The following is a 16733-nucleotide window of genomic DNA, read 5'->3' as shown; positions in this document are numbered from 1 at the left end:
AATCTAGCTTCCTAGGCATTTGGCAGACTGAGAAACAATATATGGACCAACCAAGATATTTCAAGAGCCCTAAAGGTCAGGATTTATAATGCCCTCATTCGTCCTATAGCGACCTACGGGTCTGAAACGTGGACGCTAAGGAAAACTGACAGGGATAAACTGGAGTCCTTTGAGATGAGATGTCTGCGGACAATAGCAGGAGTCCATCTTCTAGATAAAATTAGAAGCGTAGACATCAGAAAGTCACTGAAAATCTCCAAGACAATAAATGAGGAAATATGCAACCACCGCCTGAAATGGTTTGGACATGTGGTACGTATGCCACAGGAACGCCTACCAATACAAGTCCACACCAATGACTTTACTGTGCCACGGCCACCAGGACGTCCTCCCCTGAGGTGGAAAGACCAAATCCGCCAAGACTCTGGATTAAGCCTGGAGGCTGCCCAACACCAAGCCCAAGACAGAAATGAATGGAGGCAGACCACCCGTAGGAGCGCAAGGGGACACTCCATCCTGTGCACTTAAGTCAAGTAAGTCATGCTCTTTCTCCTATGTGCCTTCTCCCTTGGGGTACTCAGTTAACCCTTCCTGTAATTGTTAACTTTATTATTGTTATAACTTGTTTAACTCTTATGGCAAACAATACTTTGGGTTAGTTTATATCGTAAATGCTAATGATGAAATATCAACAGTTATTTCTTCATACTCTAGGAGTATTAAGAACGGAAACAAAATGTAATTTGTCATTTTACTGCTCCACTTCCCCCTCCCCTTCTTTTTAAGTGTGGGAGTGTCTTCTTTTTTTCTTGAACTGTCATACCTTTAACAAATCGCTTATTGAATTATTTTTGATCAAGTGATAATCAAAGTTATGTTGCACTTTTTTTTATTTGAAGTCATTTACTTTGCTGTTTTCTGTTCAACATTCAGGTTTCTTTATCTAATATTCAAATTTTTTCAACATGTGTTTGTACAGTGTCATGCCTTTGACATTTCGTGTGAAATTTTCCCCCTTTGACCCCCTAAATATAGACCACATTCATTGACTACATTATAATCTGTTTGTAGTAGAACCCATTGACTACACAATGTACTTCCTGTATTTTGTTCCCTTATGCATGAGTGATTTTCCATACAAAGTACATATAGTACCCATCACTGTAGATTGTTGTCTCATTGGCTTTTATATGGCTGTATATCACAAGTATATTCATAAATGCTAGGAAAGAAATATCAATGTTATTGTAAGATGGTGAGAAATACATTGAACAATGTTGAATCAAACCAAACAGTGTACGCGGAACCTTACCTGTGGGACCAGTGTCAAAATCAGAGTCACTACCACTGTCACCTTGTCACTGTCAGTCTCTTGCGGGCTTCTGAGTCTGAATTAGCCATCACCATCTCTCGCACCAGATCAGGGTCGATGAAGCAACCCCGTTTCTTGCGACGGGGAGGCATAATGATGGTAATGATGGTAAAGGTACTCTCGTAAACGTGCAGTAGTTAATTTTGCATTAAGTGTAAAGTGATCTAATATAGAAAAGAAGAAGGAGGTAATTTGGTAAAACATTAATAGAATTAAAAAAAAAAAATCAAAATTTTAACATTTGTCTTTGTGTTAGATCTAAACTAAGATTCATTTACATTTGGTAAGGCTAAGTTGATAAGGCTAATTAACCTAATGTATAATATTAAGAATTAACTAGACTTTAATTCGTCACTTTGACGAATTAGGTGATACGTATGCTAATGGTTTACATAATAAAGAATGCATTACACGATATCATATTATTTCATGAAATGCTTCATCCATTAAGATCTATCCATATGTCAAGTTTAAATTGTGTCCCCTTGATCATTATGGATCTAGGGAAGATAGATTGAAAAAATATGACCATTGACCCTGCGCAGTAACCAGTTACACCTTTGACTCTAATTTACATCATGAAGATAACATTTTGACGATTTTATCTTATTCAAAGAAATGAAAATGTAATTGATAAATGATTATCATCATTATGATAATGATGATCATGATGATCATGATGAAGATCATAATCATGAGCGGGATCCTGACATCTTATTGACAAAATGAGGGGTGATTTAGATAGCACATAGTCTTAGCTACAGCATACTCAAAAATCAACAAAATCAAAGCAGAAATAACGGCGATATTGCTCGCAAAAGACAGGAATGTAGAATCCAGATTTGAGAAAAAATTATCTCCCACAGGGATTACACGCAAAAAGTAATGGATTAAGTGAAAATAGGGAAACAATAAAGTAAATAGGGTTGTTTATTACATTATTTGCGATTCTACGTGTTCGAATAATTAAAGGAGATGGTACAGTGAAAGGTCAACAAGAAAAAAAAAAGTTCAGAATTTTTTGGGGGGAGACACCCGGACTCGAACCCGGGATCTCAAGGTCGGAAGTCAAGTGCGTTACCGATATACCAAAACATTTCCCATAGCGATTACACGTAAACGAAAATGGAATTCTAAAATCCCACTTTGCAAGTAAAATATGAGCATGATCCCGGCATATGATCGAAAAATGAAGTACACATTGGAGATAGCTCATTGTCTCAGCTACAACATACTCGAAGCTCACCGAAAAAAAAAGTGAAAACAACGGAGATGTTGCTCGCGAAAGACGGAAATGTAGAATCCAGTTTTGAGAAAAAGTCATGTCCCTTAGACAATACACGCAAAATGTGAAAAATTGACATGCCTCCTTTAATTGCAAAAATACGCCATAAAAACCTTTGTCAAACAGGAAAATTGTGTACACTATATTTGTAGGAAATTATCTCAGCTACAACATATCAAAATTTTGAAGAAAAACAATCAATATTTACAGAGATACAATCAATTTTACAAAAATATGCAAACGTCATAATATGCAAATTTAAATTTTGAGTTCGGAGGCCATTATGATGACATCATGAGTTAATTGAGGATCAAATGAGACATGAAATCATATCTCCAACTCATGATCTATCAACATATGAAAACATATTGGGAGTTCATATCTATTCTGAAGAGTTACAATGAATTTTGTATAGGTATGTTTTTGCCCATATATTGTGGATAAAGATAACGCAGATCCGCGCGCGCTGTCAACTTTGACGGACGCTCATTGCGTTATTAAAAGGTGAACAAATTATCAAAATGCTTGGAAAAATGTGCCAAATACGCTGAAATAGAAAATTTGGCAATTCTATGTTACAAAATGCTAGTGCGCACAAAAAACGCGCGCACATGCGCGTGTGCATGATTTTTTGTCAAATGCTCCATATGGCCTGAAACGTATGCAAACAAAAATTGAGATGATTTAGAGCATTTTTAATTTTTGCGCGCGCGTAAACGCGCGGACGAACGCGCCCGCGCGCATTTGCGCACGTTTATTGACCTGAAATTGACCGGACGAATATTGATCTTATTCATGATAAATATGAATGAAAAATTACTTTCCGTTATGAAGATATGATCATAAGTTGATTTTCACAAAATGGCGCCTAGATGACGTCATAATGACTTTGAGTCTTTGAAAAGTCACGCAGTTCTAAGTTAGACTAAGATCTATCATCATGGCAAGTTTCATGATAATGGCTTTATTCAGTCTTGAGATATCCTGCGAACAAATTCGAGGAAGAATAATAATAAATAAATAAATAAATAAATAAATAAATAATAATAATACAAATCTTGACGAAATCAAAAGGTGATACGTCTACGTACGTATCACCTAATTATTATTTCCACTAACACAAATGTTCGAAGATTATTATACTGAGTAAAGCATTCATAATACAGACCCAGTTTAATATAACTGCAATATTAAAATACGACATAAGCATGATAAAGTCAACTGACGCAATTTGTTTTCTTCTTCGAATGTTTACTTGCTTGTTGTTGGTTGTCAACTGGTTTGTTTGTTCGTTGTGTTTAGTTTAGAGTTCTGTTAAAGATAAGATGTAATTTTGTATTGTAGACATCCGATGCTTATTCATTTCGATCAATTCAGATATACTTTGAAATAATTATAAGACGAGTCGAATATATTTTATTTTAGAAGTTGCATGGATGAAGCGAAGCCATGTCCCAACACGAATAGTTATATAGTTATAATATATTCATTTGGTATTGGTATTGGTATTTATTTTCCATGTCACAATATTAAAAAAACAATACAAAGAAAAAGCATTAACATCGTACAATCAATGGTAAAGTGAATGGCTGGATAACCCTTCCAGCTGTGTTAGTATATCAAAACTGTTCTTCCCTGGGGTCCAGGAAATGAAGATAATAACAGTAATTGTACAACAAAGAGAATAACAATACAACATACAATAATATAATTTAAATACAAATAAAACCTAGAACATATTAGAGAAGCATAAAAACCCCAGCCCCCCCCCCCCCCCACCCACACACTCCCAAGCATGGAGCAAAACTGATTCCTTAAATTTAAATTTTGGCGATTTTTTTTTTAAGCTGTAGGCTAGCTTAATAGTAAACGGTAGGTAATGTTGTACTCATGTGATTGACTCACGTGAGCCTTAATTTATTTACATCGATGAATAAAATAATTCAACATTTGTTACTGCAAAGCATGGATTATTATTGAGATTATCCTTTATTCCCGACAGAATACTTCAAGCAATATTTATTTCTTATGTCTCACATCCACGATACTACAAACAGACAACAACAACAAACAAAAGAAAATCTGTATATATAATTAAATTGGCCCAATACACATGTAGCACAACGCTTTCTTTGTGATATGGACACGGAATTGATAGAGTGCTAGGTCGGATATTCATAAATTTTTTTTTAATACCCAAGAACCAAACTTTCTTTTTACCATTATCGCTCTCTCATCATTTGGTTTACTTTCTTGGAGCTTCTCCCTTTAAGATTAATTTTGGGGGAGGAGCGTGTGTCCCCAGAGTGTCTTATTTACTTCAGATAAGAGCCTCATTTTACTTTCTTATAGGTTCAAGTTCAACATTCGAATAAGCGACCATTACGACCCCTGATATTTGCCCCTTTTACCTCTGACAAATGCCCTAATTAAAATATGATAGGTACCTCCATTTCCGTTAAAACAAGTGCCACTTTTTTTATATGGTGAGCACCCCTATACACCTCTGATAATTGCACTTCTTACTTTGACACGTTCCCCATAGTTCCTTTAAACTAATGTTTTGTTTCATCATCTATTTAAATATCATTTACTATGCTTTCAGAATGCATATTCCAGTTTCTTGCTATTCACCCAAGTTCTTGGTATTCGTTCGGTCTATTACACTCTCTGTGATAGGTTCATTTTAAATTGTGTTTGTATACTTATCAATGTTAAAAGTTACGTTTACGTATTTTATCAATTGAACAATGCGAATCGCAAATCAGGAAACCCCGATTTACCCCACCATTTGAGGTAAAGAGTATACACTAAAAATGCAAAGATATTAACCCTGTATCGTTTAATAAACATTTGCTCCTGCTCTTTATTTATAATTAACTTTGTGGTCAACACGAGGTTTGCTGAAATATTCGAAGCATCCTGTGTGCTTGGTCATCCGTTATTGAATTGTATTTGGCATTCTGCCATATTTAAGAAGATATAATACCACTATGATACATTTCAATTGAATTCAGTTATTGTTGTGCTATCTACCTGGAACAAAAAATAAGGACATTGAATTCCCGAGAAAGAAGCTCGTGAATGTTCGAAATTAATAATGAATTGCCCTTGTCAGAGAGGTGCAAGCGGTCTTTAAAGTAAAGCCCTGATTTGTCGAAGGTTATTTCCGGATGCGATACAACCAGTACTCCAATGCGGCGAATTATTGAAGTAACACCGAGGTTTCTGTCGGGTATGTCTTGTCCGTCCGGTGGATGGTTACCATACTTGACACGAGGGATGACATCGGACCAGATGACATTTACCTGAACTAGGGTTGATATGACGTAATGAATGCAATTCGCTACGTCAACCAGTAACTGTTTCTTAGGAATCACTCCCACGTCATTAATGCCGACATGAGTCGGCTTGCCTACCGAATGTTGAAAGCTCTCAACATAGCTTCTAATAGAGGCTAGATGGAGCCCCCGTTTACCTTTCAAAATAAGTCGAAGTGGTAGGTTGAGATTTGTGCCACCCCTTTCTCTTACCAGCTAGGCGGCCGTATGCACTATGGAATCCCTTGGCTGGCTCCATTAATCTGTATAATCTGTAGATTCAAATTTGTGGAGAAAGTGGGGGGGGGGGGGGGACCGCAGACGGTAAAATGGAGTTATAACATTACCATAAACAACATGTATTTTACGATTCATGTAATTATTTAAAGGACCTCATCCATATGACCAACCTAACAATAAGACAAGTGACGAATATAAAGGCATACATGTAATATCTACATACACCAGTCATATGATATTAAGCAAGATTGATAGTAGATGTTTGTTTCTTCACCCCAAATCGATGAATTCAAAATTTGAGTTACTAATACATTACCAAAGTGGGTTAGGTCTGATACAAGTATAAAATCAAGACGTAAACAAAACTAAGATGAAAATAACAATTTAACTTATAACCAGCCAAAGTCTCTTAAACTTCACATATTGGTAGTCTGATATAATCCTGGTATGCCCCAGATACCCATCTCCCCATTTTTTAATGTGTGAGTCTAAAAAACCTGCCATAGCAGCAGACGTTGCAGCTCTTATTCAGAAGGAAAGAGCCGTGTAATAGTGAGCTGTTAAACCTAATAATGAAATACTCCTATCTAGCACCCTGTTGAAAGCTTGCCAGGTTAGGGGAGAACCATCAAGTCGGGACGGGTTTAGGACAGACTTCCAAATACCCAACTATTGCTTTAACGGGTCACAATGACCTTCTTTCTTGAAGCACAATGACGGACACTTAACCCCGCTGATCTGTTTTGGAAGACCGAATTCTAACACTTACTTTGCGCTGAGGGGGATTTCCATTAACAACTACGTCTGCCTGAAACCTACCCTGAGAAATAAATTCCCCAATGCGTAAAAAAAAGGCCAATCAAAGGCTGCAGTGAAAATTTAGTACGGTAGGACGTTTTGCATATCAATGGCAGTGTTGTGATTAATTCATGTAATACGGGTATGGTAATGGGGCAGCGCCCGTCTTGGCGGGCATGACGCCAACGGCAGCCTTCAACTAATCGCCTTATTGTAAGAGTCAGAATGTAAGAAGTTATATCTTCTATATTATGGCTGCGCTCATGAAATGACAGAGCTAAACAAAATACGTGGAGATAGTGTTTGCGAAATAATTAGACCAGCTCATAGTTGGTCCATTCAAGGCATTACAAATTTAATAACACACACGGAACTTTTGAAAAGATTTCCATGCCTTGTGATAGGTGCGCGTAGTGTTGTAAGCTCTAGAAGAGATTAGCAAGACGGCACACTCCCGACTAAGCTACTCCAGAGAGGGGGTAGGAATGGAGGGTTCCTTGGAGCTCGGCATCGGGGCCAGGCGTCTAGCATAGCCCAATGCTTGCTGCTGCGTCTGTATATAATTGAAGGCAATTATTATCACGCCAAACATTATCAGCAAACATAACGGCAACATTGAATGCTCTAAGAATGCTTCCCATGCTGCCATTTCAGCATTAGCCTCACTTGCAAGCCTTATATGGTGGGGCCGACTTATACCCTCAAGCCATGTCTATCAGCCTCCTCAGAAAGGCCCTACCTGGGCCGACCGCCCCACATTCAAAATTGAGTGACCCAATTAGAGACTGTATCCGGCGCAGTGTCAGCTTACACTGCATGGAAAAGCTGCAAATCATGCAACATAGCGCTTCTAATTTATCAGCTGATTTTTTGCCTGACATAGCATTGTATTAATCTTCAGACCTAAATGTGAAACTACTCTCATACTATGAGAGTAGTCACATACTACATATTATAACACAGGTCCTTTGGTTTTCCCTAGCGCTAAGGGCACACCGAAATCCATGCTCATATTTTGAAAGCAGAGCATTATGCGTTGGCATTCCTCGAAGAAAAAAAGCGGTAAAGGAGAGATTATCTTAGTAGTGCAGCAACTAAAAAATCTATGCCTTCACATAGATGCCCTGGTCTGGACGGTCTACCAACATAATTTTATGTTTTATGTTTCAAAGAAATATGTTAATTGATTATTATAGTTATGCTTTTACATTTGGTATTATGTCACATACTGAAAGAACAGGTGTGATAACCCTTATCCCCAGAAAGGATAAAGATCATATGTTCATTAAGAATTAAAGACCAATCTCCCTTTTGTCTGTTGATTACAAAATTATCGTTAAATGTTTTGCTTTGAGATTAACATCTATTTTGCCAGATATCATACATAGAGACCAGTCAGGATTTTTAAAAGGTAGAAATATAGCTCACAATATAAGACTTTTAATAGATTTAATTGATTATACAAACACACATGATATTCCTGGAGCTCTATTACTTCTTGATATTGAAAAGGCTTTTGATAGCGTGGAACATGAGTATCTGTATAAAGTCTTAGAATGTTTTAATGCCGGTAATTATTTTATTAGTTGGATTAAGAGCTTTTACAATACAAGAAATACATATGTTATAAATAATGGTCATTTGTCACCAGTTGTCAGCATTAAACAGAGGGATATTTCAAGGCTTCCCTATATCACCGTATTTATTTTTAATGGCTTTAAAAATTTTAGGCACTTCAATCCGAAATAACAGGCTTATAAAAGGAATCCAAATTGGTAATCAGGAATACAAGATCAGTTTGTATGCTGACGATACCACCTGTTTTTAGAATGGAGACTTGGAATCTATTAATCAATTGTTTAATACTTTTGATTGCTTTAGAAAGTTTTCTGGCTGCAAAGTTAATAAATTGAAAAGTGGGGGTATTTGGCTTGGATCCTTAAAAGACTTACATGAAAAACCGTATGTTTAGCTCTGCTGCTGATTTTGTTGTATTTTTCTGTCATGCATTATAATCTGATTGGAAATTATGCCATCTCTTCTTCTCTATCTCTCCTCTTTCTCTTTGGACCCTTACCAACTTTCCCTATATTTCTCTCTTATATCAGTCCTTCGAGCTTGAGCTCTCTTTTCCTTTCTCTTTGTGCTCGTATTTCGATTGTGATGCTGCTCCTATTCTACTTTCATATTCTATATTCATACCTGAATTTATTCATGATGCGATTCAGAATTGTATTTAAAATTCTTGCTATGTATAAGTCATACAACTGTCTTGTCATGTTTTGTGCTGAAAGCCGGAGGACCGTAACTGCTCATAGACTTCTTATAGAGTCTTGACGCCCTTCTGGCTTTCAGCACACGACACCATGTTTTTGTCTTATTTTTTATGTATTACATGTTATACCAATTGAAAAAAAATTTCAGTATTATATTATGAACAATAAAATCTTGAATCTTGAATCTTGAATGTCTTACCAAAGGGCAACACCACATGTATCCCGGGACCTACCAGTAACTGCTATGGCATGCAATGCGTTAATGTATCTAAAAGTATTCCAGTCAAACGTCTCACCTGGTTTGTGGTATCCGATACATGCTTGGAATTGGGATGAGTATGGATTAAACGTGCAGGTCTGTTGTGTCATGTTTAGTAAGGACAAGTAGACATGAGTGTCATAGTAATTGTGGTGGTAATATAATTTAATCATAAATCTGATCCACAAACCAAGTTCTATAACATTTTCGGGATATGCTGATTTATGTCGTCATAAATTTCGCCCTATATATACACACACACACACACATATGTATATATATATATATATACATATATATATATATATATATATATATATATATTAGGTCCAAGTACCAACTTGACCACTATTGCTTCTTAGATGTACAATGTTCCTTGAGTCTATAGAAGATCAATGACAATGAGACAATTTTTTTTCTTCATAATTTTGATTTCTAAAGTTTAATTTCATTTGACATAGTGAGAATTACTTAATAGAAGAATGACATGTATTTTCTTTATGTAGTCGATTTACGCTGGAAAATTAGAAATGAAATTTCTTAGCATACGCCTTGAAAAATGCAATGTTGCATAGGATACAAAATGTGTTGCATAACAAATAATTGACTGGGGATGCCACCTTAATCTAAAGAATGTGATGGACGGGAATGACATTGATCTAATAGAACTCTTTCTTTAATTTTTTGGAGTAATTGGGCAGACTGTCATTGGACTAATTGAGCAGACTGTCGGTGAAGTGTCAACATTCTTAAATTGATTTTTCATTTTATTTTATTTTATTTCTGCATTTTTCCAATTATTATAACAAAATAACAAAGAACATAGAAACGTAAGGTATGATACAAAACATACATACAATGATAACTTTATGTCAAAATGTTTTTTTTTTTTTACATATGTAAATATAATAACGAAACTTAATATTTCTCTAACATATTATTATAAATTTAAAGTATTATCCAATCTATCAGATGAAAAAGTGCGAGAGACCGCAATCATAAGCGAAGCTTGACTAGGATGGCGGCCTTAAAAAGAAAACAAAATCTTAAGGTAAAACTTAAAATGAAAAAGTGTTTAAACGTTCTTTGTGGGTCATAGTGTACGTGATGCCATGTTCAGGAATATCTCGGTACCAGCCAACTATTGTACATTAAAACACACACACACACACACACACACACACACACGCACGCGAACACACGCGTACACACTCACATTCTGCTCCATCGTTGTTTATAAATATTTAATTATGTTAAATTATTTTGTTCAATGTACTTACCTTATTAGGCGCCTTGAGCATCTCTTGGGGTGGATATGTGCGCATTATAAATGTTGTTATTATTATTATTATTATACATGTATTTATCTCAAGCGCGAAAAAGGTGAAGAAGGAGGTTCATGCTAAAATTCAAACAGTATTCATTGAGTCACAAATTATCGATGTACCTTACATCTCTATCAAGTCATGTATATATGTCCATGTTGTTGTAAACATAAATTTATATATACATAAATATATATCAAATATAAAGTTAACATATTTGCCTAAAAAATGTCCATAATGCAAAAAGGATCAAGATCAGTAGTATCATGCTTCAAATCAAACAGCGTTTATTAGGTCACAAATATTTACTAACCTAACGTATTTATCAAGTGATATATATTTAAACACTAAGACCAGGGCGGGGAAGGGGGGGGGGGACGCCTTCATTTGCATAAGGATGCACTAAGTATCATGCATAAGGGGACTACTCTTCTCAACTATCCTTTGTTTTCTTCTCCAATTCGTGCCTTTTTTCATGCTTGTCTTCTACATAAATTGATGCTGATGCAGTTTTATAACAATTTACTTCTGTCGTATTAGGATTGAAAACCATGGGATAGACTTATTGTTTTGACAAGCGATTATTATGCAGACTGTCTCTCGTGATCACAGAGGATACGTCGTGTTTAAAAGCTCAAACACTCTTAATTTACTACATACCTAATGTCTGGTCTATAAGACGTGAGCGCAAAAACATGCAATCACTAAGGGTGGGAACAAAATCATCACAGGTCAACGTTATTACTGATTATTTGTTACCTCTTTTTTTGCCTGTATTTTAAAAAGAAGTTACATAGTTTATACCAGAATCACTGCATTTCTTTTTTTTTTAGAAGAAAAGCGGAAGACAATTGACTCTCGCTCATCGAAATACATTAAGTCAAAGTATTCAACATTGGCTTTCATTAAAATGAAAATTGCGAATTTGATTATTGCTTTAAAATCGAAAATCTTATTTATCTCGTTTGTTTAAAGCATTTTTACATTATTTTGTGTAAAGAAATTCCTTCCATTTTCCGAATGTCCTCAGATAGAAGAAATTAAACGTAAGTTTTACTGTTCATTAAATATTCCTGAACATCAATATTCAGTGTTGTCAAATGCCTCACCTGGTTTGAGGCATTAGCCATTGGTAATTCTGAAATTTAGGAGCAGTTTTAGGGTGTGTAATCAAATGTGGAACCCCACACTGCATTTATAGTGAACACGGTGTCATATTAAAGATATTCCACCACCTTTAAGTCCATTCAAGACTGAAGACAAACAAATTATGGCTTTTGAAGACACGTAAACTGATCTGTCTGCTATCAAATTGATGTCTTTATCTATCAGATGTACTGGTCGGGACCGTCGATGAGCTGGAAAGAGCCTTTCCAATTAGATGAATTCATCCTAAGAATACAACTCTCTCCTCATGTTATTGTATACCTTTTCCTGAGATTGAAATCGAATACAACGGCTATTAAGCATATAACTAAGACTAACATCCAGTCATCCATCGTTAATTATTAATCTATACTTGTAATGGATATTAATTTCAGCGGTAGATGGTCAAAGCACGACGAGGCAAAAGCTCCATATCCGGATCGATTTCACTCTCCCACCTGTATCAAAGCTAAAAAACAATTACCAAGAAGAAAGTACTCTAAGCCCCAACACTGAAAAAGAGCAGCATGGCATGAATAGAGATATGCGACTGTTGACAAAAAGAATACAAGTGGAAAGAAATAGTGAAACAACCGTAAAAGATACAAAATATAGGAATTTTCGTATATTTTGTATCTTCTGTGGTTGTTTTTGTTTGTTTGGCTTTATTTCTGCGTTCAAGAAGATACAAATTCAAATTCAAATTACACAAATTCGGACAATAACAAATACAATGAAAGAAATGTTTACAAAAGTAATTAAATAGAAAATTATGTACAATTATATTAAACAATAAACATGTACGGATCATACAAATAAGAAATATATAGCAAATATTTTTCAATAAATTAGAGAGGTAGTTTAGAACGCAGGAGACCACCATCGTGTGCAGTTACGCTGGAGATGGATGGCGGCCTCATAAAAAAAAAGAATTGGCGACAAATCTCTCTTGGGAAAACTGAGTGATCAAGTGGGTGCAGTGCAAGTGCAGGTGTGGGTGCAGAAAGCAGTTGCATGATAACGAATAAATAAGTCACATTTTTTTATGATACTAATCTAAAGAGTGGGGGCGTATGATTGAATTATTTTTCGCTTAAGTGTAGCTTTTATGGAGTAGATGGTTAAACAATACTTTATGTTGTCGGGAAAATTTTTATTCCAAATAGTCGGACCAGAATGTCTAATAGATTTGTGTGTTATTTATAATTTGAGATTTGTAAGATGGAAGTTCACAGATATGCGAGTAGGGTACGAATGAACAGAATTATTAAACCTAAACATGTTAACAAAGGATGGTGGAAGTTGATTATTGATGTACTTAAACACAATGACTACTACTTGAATAGTGCTCAAATCGAACATTTTTAGTATTTTAAGTTTATAAAAAAAAATATCAGTGTGAGCTAATAAATGCGAACCTATACAAATACGTATGACTTTCTTTTGTAGTTTAAAAATATAATAATTTTTTTTCGAACCGCAATTTGCCCATACAATATTAGAATATGTTATATACGGAAGAACTAGCGCATTATACAGTATGAATAAACTTGCATGGGGAAGAAGAAACTTTAGCCTGGAGCTTATTCCAATACTTTTGGAAATGCACATTGTAACGTGGTGTAAATGCTCATTCCATGTCAAAGTTTCATCTATATATAAGTACTCCCAAAAACTTGGACTTACTATTTTTTCTCTAGTAGCATATCGTCGATTTTGATATATACATATATCGGTGTTTCCGTATTATGAGAATGATGTTTAAAATACATGAAATGGGTCTTTCTGTATTAAGAGAAAGTTTATTGGACTTAATCCAGTTTGATACTTTGTTAATTTTATAATTCAAAGTATTTTTAAAGAATCAAGGTATTCATGAGAATAACAGATATTTGTGTCATCGGCAATACGATCAAAGAAAGAAGGGGGGATGTATTGATAGTATACATAATGAAGAAATAACAGTGGACCTAAGATGGAGCCTTGAGGAACACCGCATTTAATTAAAAGAGGATCAGATTCATAACTATTGAATGTAACATATTGTCTTCTGTTTGTTGAATAATCTTTAAACCATAAGAGTGGCTGACCCCGAATTCCATAATGACTGAGCTTGGAGAGTAGAATAGCGTGATTGAGCATATCGAATGCTTTACTTAAGTCACAGAATATACCTTTAACACGTTCTTTGTTAGCTATTGCACTAGTAATTTTGTCATAAATATAAGTTAATGCTAGGTCAGTTGAGTAATTTTTCCTGAAGCCATATTGATTTGAATTGAGTATTTTGTGTTAAGTGATAAATTTACGTAGCCTATTATCAACGATGTGGATATACTTGGAAGTCGCGAAATTGGACGAAAATTACTAATTTCGTGGGGATCATCTTTGTTGAGAACGGGATTGCACCTTGTGATAACGAGCGATTAAATATGTGAGTTAAAGGCTTTGCAAGTGAGTAAATTATTTATTTTAGGAGAAACATACTTATTTTATCGAAACCGTGGGATTGAGTTGTTAAGATATTGGGTAAAACTAATAATTTCGCTAGCATTTGTCGGGTTTAAAAGGAGAGACTCTTGGTTTTGATTGGTAAGATCAAGTTCTATTGGTTTTGTTCAGTTCAGGGCCGATATTCGTAACAAATCAATTAAATGGATTTGCATGAAGACTGGGATCATGTATTCTAGTTCCATTTAATGTGATATTATCCGTGGGTGGGGGATCTATATTATTATGTCGTCATCATTAAGATATGTATGCGTATATAATATATATGTGTGTGTGTGTGTGCGGAACAAGATATGTTTTATAATCGTTCATTAAATATTTTCTGTGTTTTATTTCCCCCTTCCCGTTGCCGGAATGCCAATAAGTTGCACCATAATTTGTAATATGTTTCGTCAAAACATCAGTTAATTATGAACGTTCATTCAAGCTCCCTCAAATGTTGGCTACTTGTTTTTCCTATGCTTCCATTGCAATCTCTGTTCACTAATTTAATTTTGTGTCACATTCCAGCTGCAAAATGTTATCGCATGCTCCTCAAAGTAAATTTCTGAATAATGATTTACGCCTTCATTTAATTTCATATGAAATTCAATAAACTAATTGTTAAATTGGTAGCTAATTTTAAGAAGTTGGGAGGAAAAACCTATATCAGATTAATTATGTTAAAAATGAAGGAAAAGAACTCCATATTTTCCGTTATTACATAGAACAATACGTATTGAATTGTATCCTTCCAATTTAAAGAACTCGCAAGTTAAAGGTAATAAAAAGTTTGGTATGGAGTCATGAATTTGGTCCAAATTAACACATTGGAAGCATATGTGATTTTAAAATATTCAATGATCGTTGTCGCGGTTGAAATCAAGTCTAAAGTGATGAAACTGTAAATAATAAACTCTTTATGTTGTATAGCTCCCTATCAAGACTGATATTACTTTAGCTTTAAAACAATGTTTCTTGACTACAATCGACCGATTTCCTATTCCCGTTTAGAAATTATTTATCAGAACTGCATATTCTGAGGTTTTCATGGTCGCAGCTACCATGGAATGGCCTGAGGCGCTTTTTGAAATATTTTACATTTACCTAGAGCACCGGTAAATTTTGATAATTAAAAAAAAAAATTACTCGAAAGCAGAAGTGTTTGGGCTATATTTTCTAGTGCTTATAATACATCCACAGGGGCATCCAAATGTATCAACATTTTAAAGAATTACTATCAATCCAATTTTCAAAATTTCTAAAAAAAATTGCATTACCTTTAAATGCCTTCATGTTATACGGGGTTTCGTCAAATAAAGAGAGAGAGAGAGAGAGAAGAGACAGCAACACTCAATAGAACAAAGCCATAGTTAATGCTGGTCTTATATTGGCGTTGTCCAAGTTTTCAGAAGTGCTATTTGACATTTTTATCTGTACCTAGCCTGCGTACTGATCAGGTCCGTGGACGAGCTGGAAACAAACCTCATGTTTTCACGCCAGATTTCAATGTTCATGTTAATATCTTAATTGTTTATATTATTGGAGTCAATTGATTTATCCTATTCATAGTCATGCTCAAATCTAACTATATTTCTTTTCAATTTTTGTTCGGATATTTTAAGTGCCTAAAAATGGGAATGTGGCTCCTCTCCCATCATACCCACATCAATACAACTCAGTATTTTTAATTCATATAGTAAAACACCTTACCTGGTTTATAGCATCTGAACAAATCAGGTGATATTACCAAGGACATCTCTGCACTGTTTTCATATTGTTTGTGTGTTACCATGGATAACCATTTCACATTTAAATTTGGCGACATATTAATTATTAAGTGTGAAGTTATTTTATTCCAACTGCCTTTTGTAAGCTTCATATGGACCAAACCTGAATACTGATCAGGTCCGTAGTTGAGTTTAATGCCCGCTTCACTTGGTATTTGATTTCAATAAATGTTCTATGATTATTTTTGACAGCGCGAAATAGCCACTGATATAAAAAGACGATTACTTTATGTTATAAAATGATGAGGTAGTTTGTAATGGAATGTTTGGTTCATAACGGACAGGCATTTTTTTCCTGGCGTGGAAGCGGTTGTTATCACTTTCGATGAGCGGCAATGTGTTTGTATATGTGTGTGCGTGTGTATTATGTGTGGGTGTGCGTAATGTGAGGTATGTTGCCTAGTTTAGAGCGATGTTAGTTGTTTAACATTA

The sequence above is a fragment of the Strongylocentrotus purpuratus genome, unplaced genomic scaffold (genome assembly GCF_000002235.5).
Source record: "Strongylocentrotus purpuratus isolate Spur 01 unplaced genomic scaffold, Spur_5.0 spur5_scaffold_17, whole genome shotgun sequence".
NCBI classification, from domain to species: domain Eukaryota; kingdom Metazoa; phylum Echinodermata; class Echinoidea; order Camarodonta; family Strongylocentrotidae; genus Strongylocentrotus; species Strongylocentrotus purpuratus.
This window is presented reverse-complemented; position numbering follows the sequence as displayed.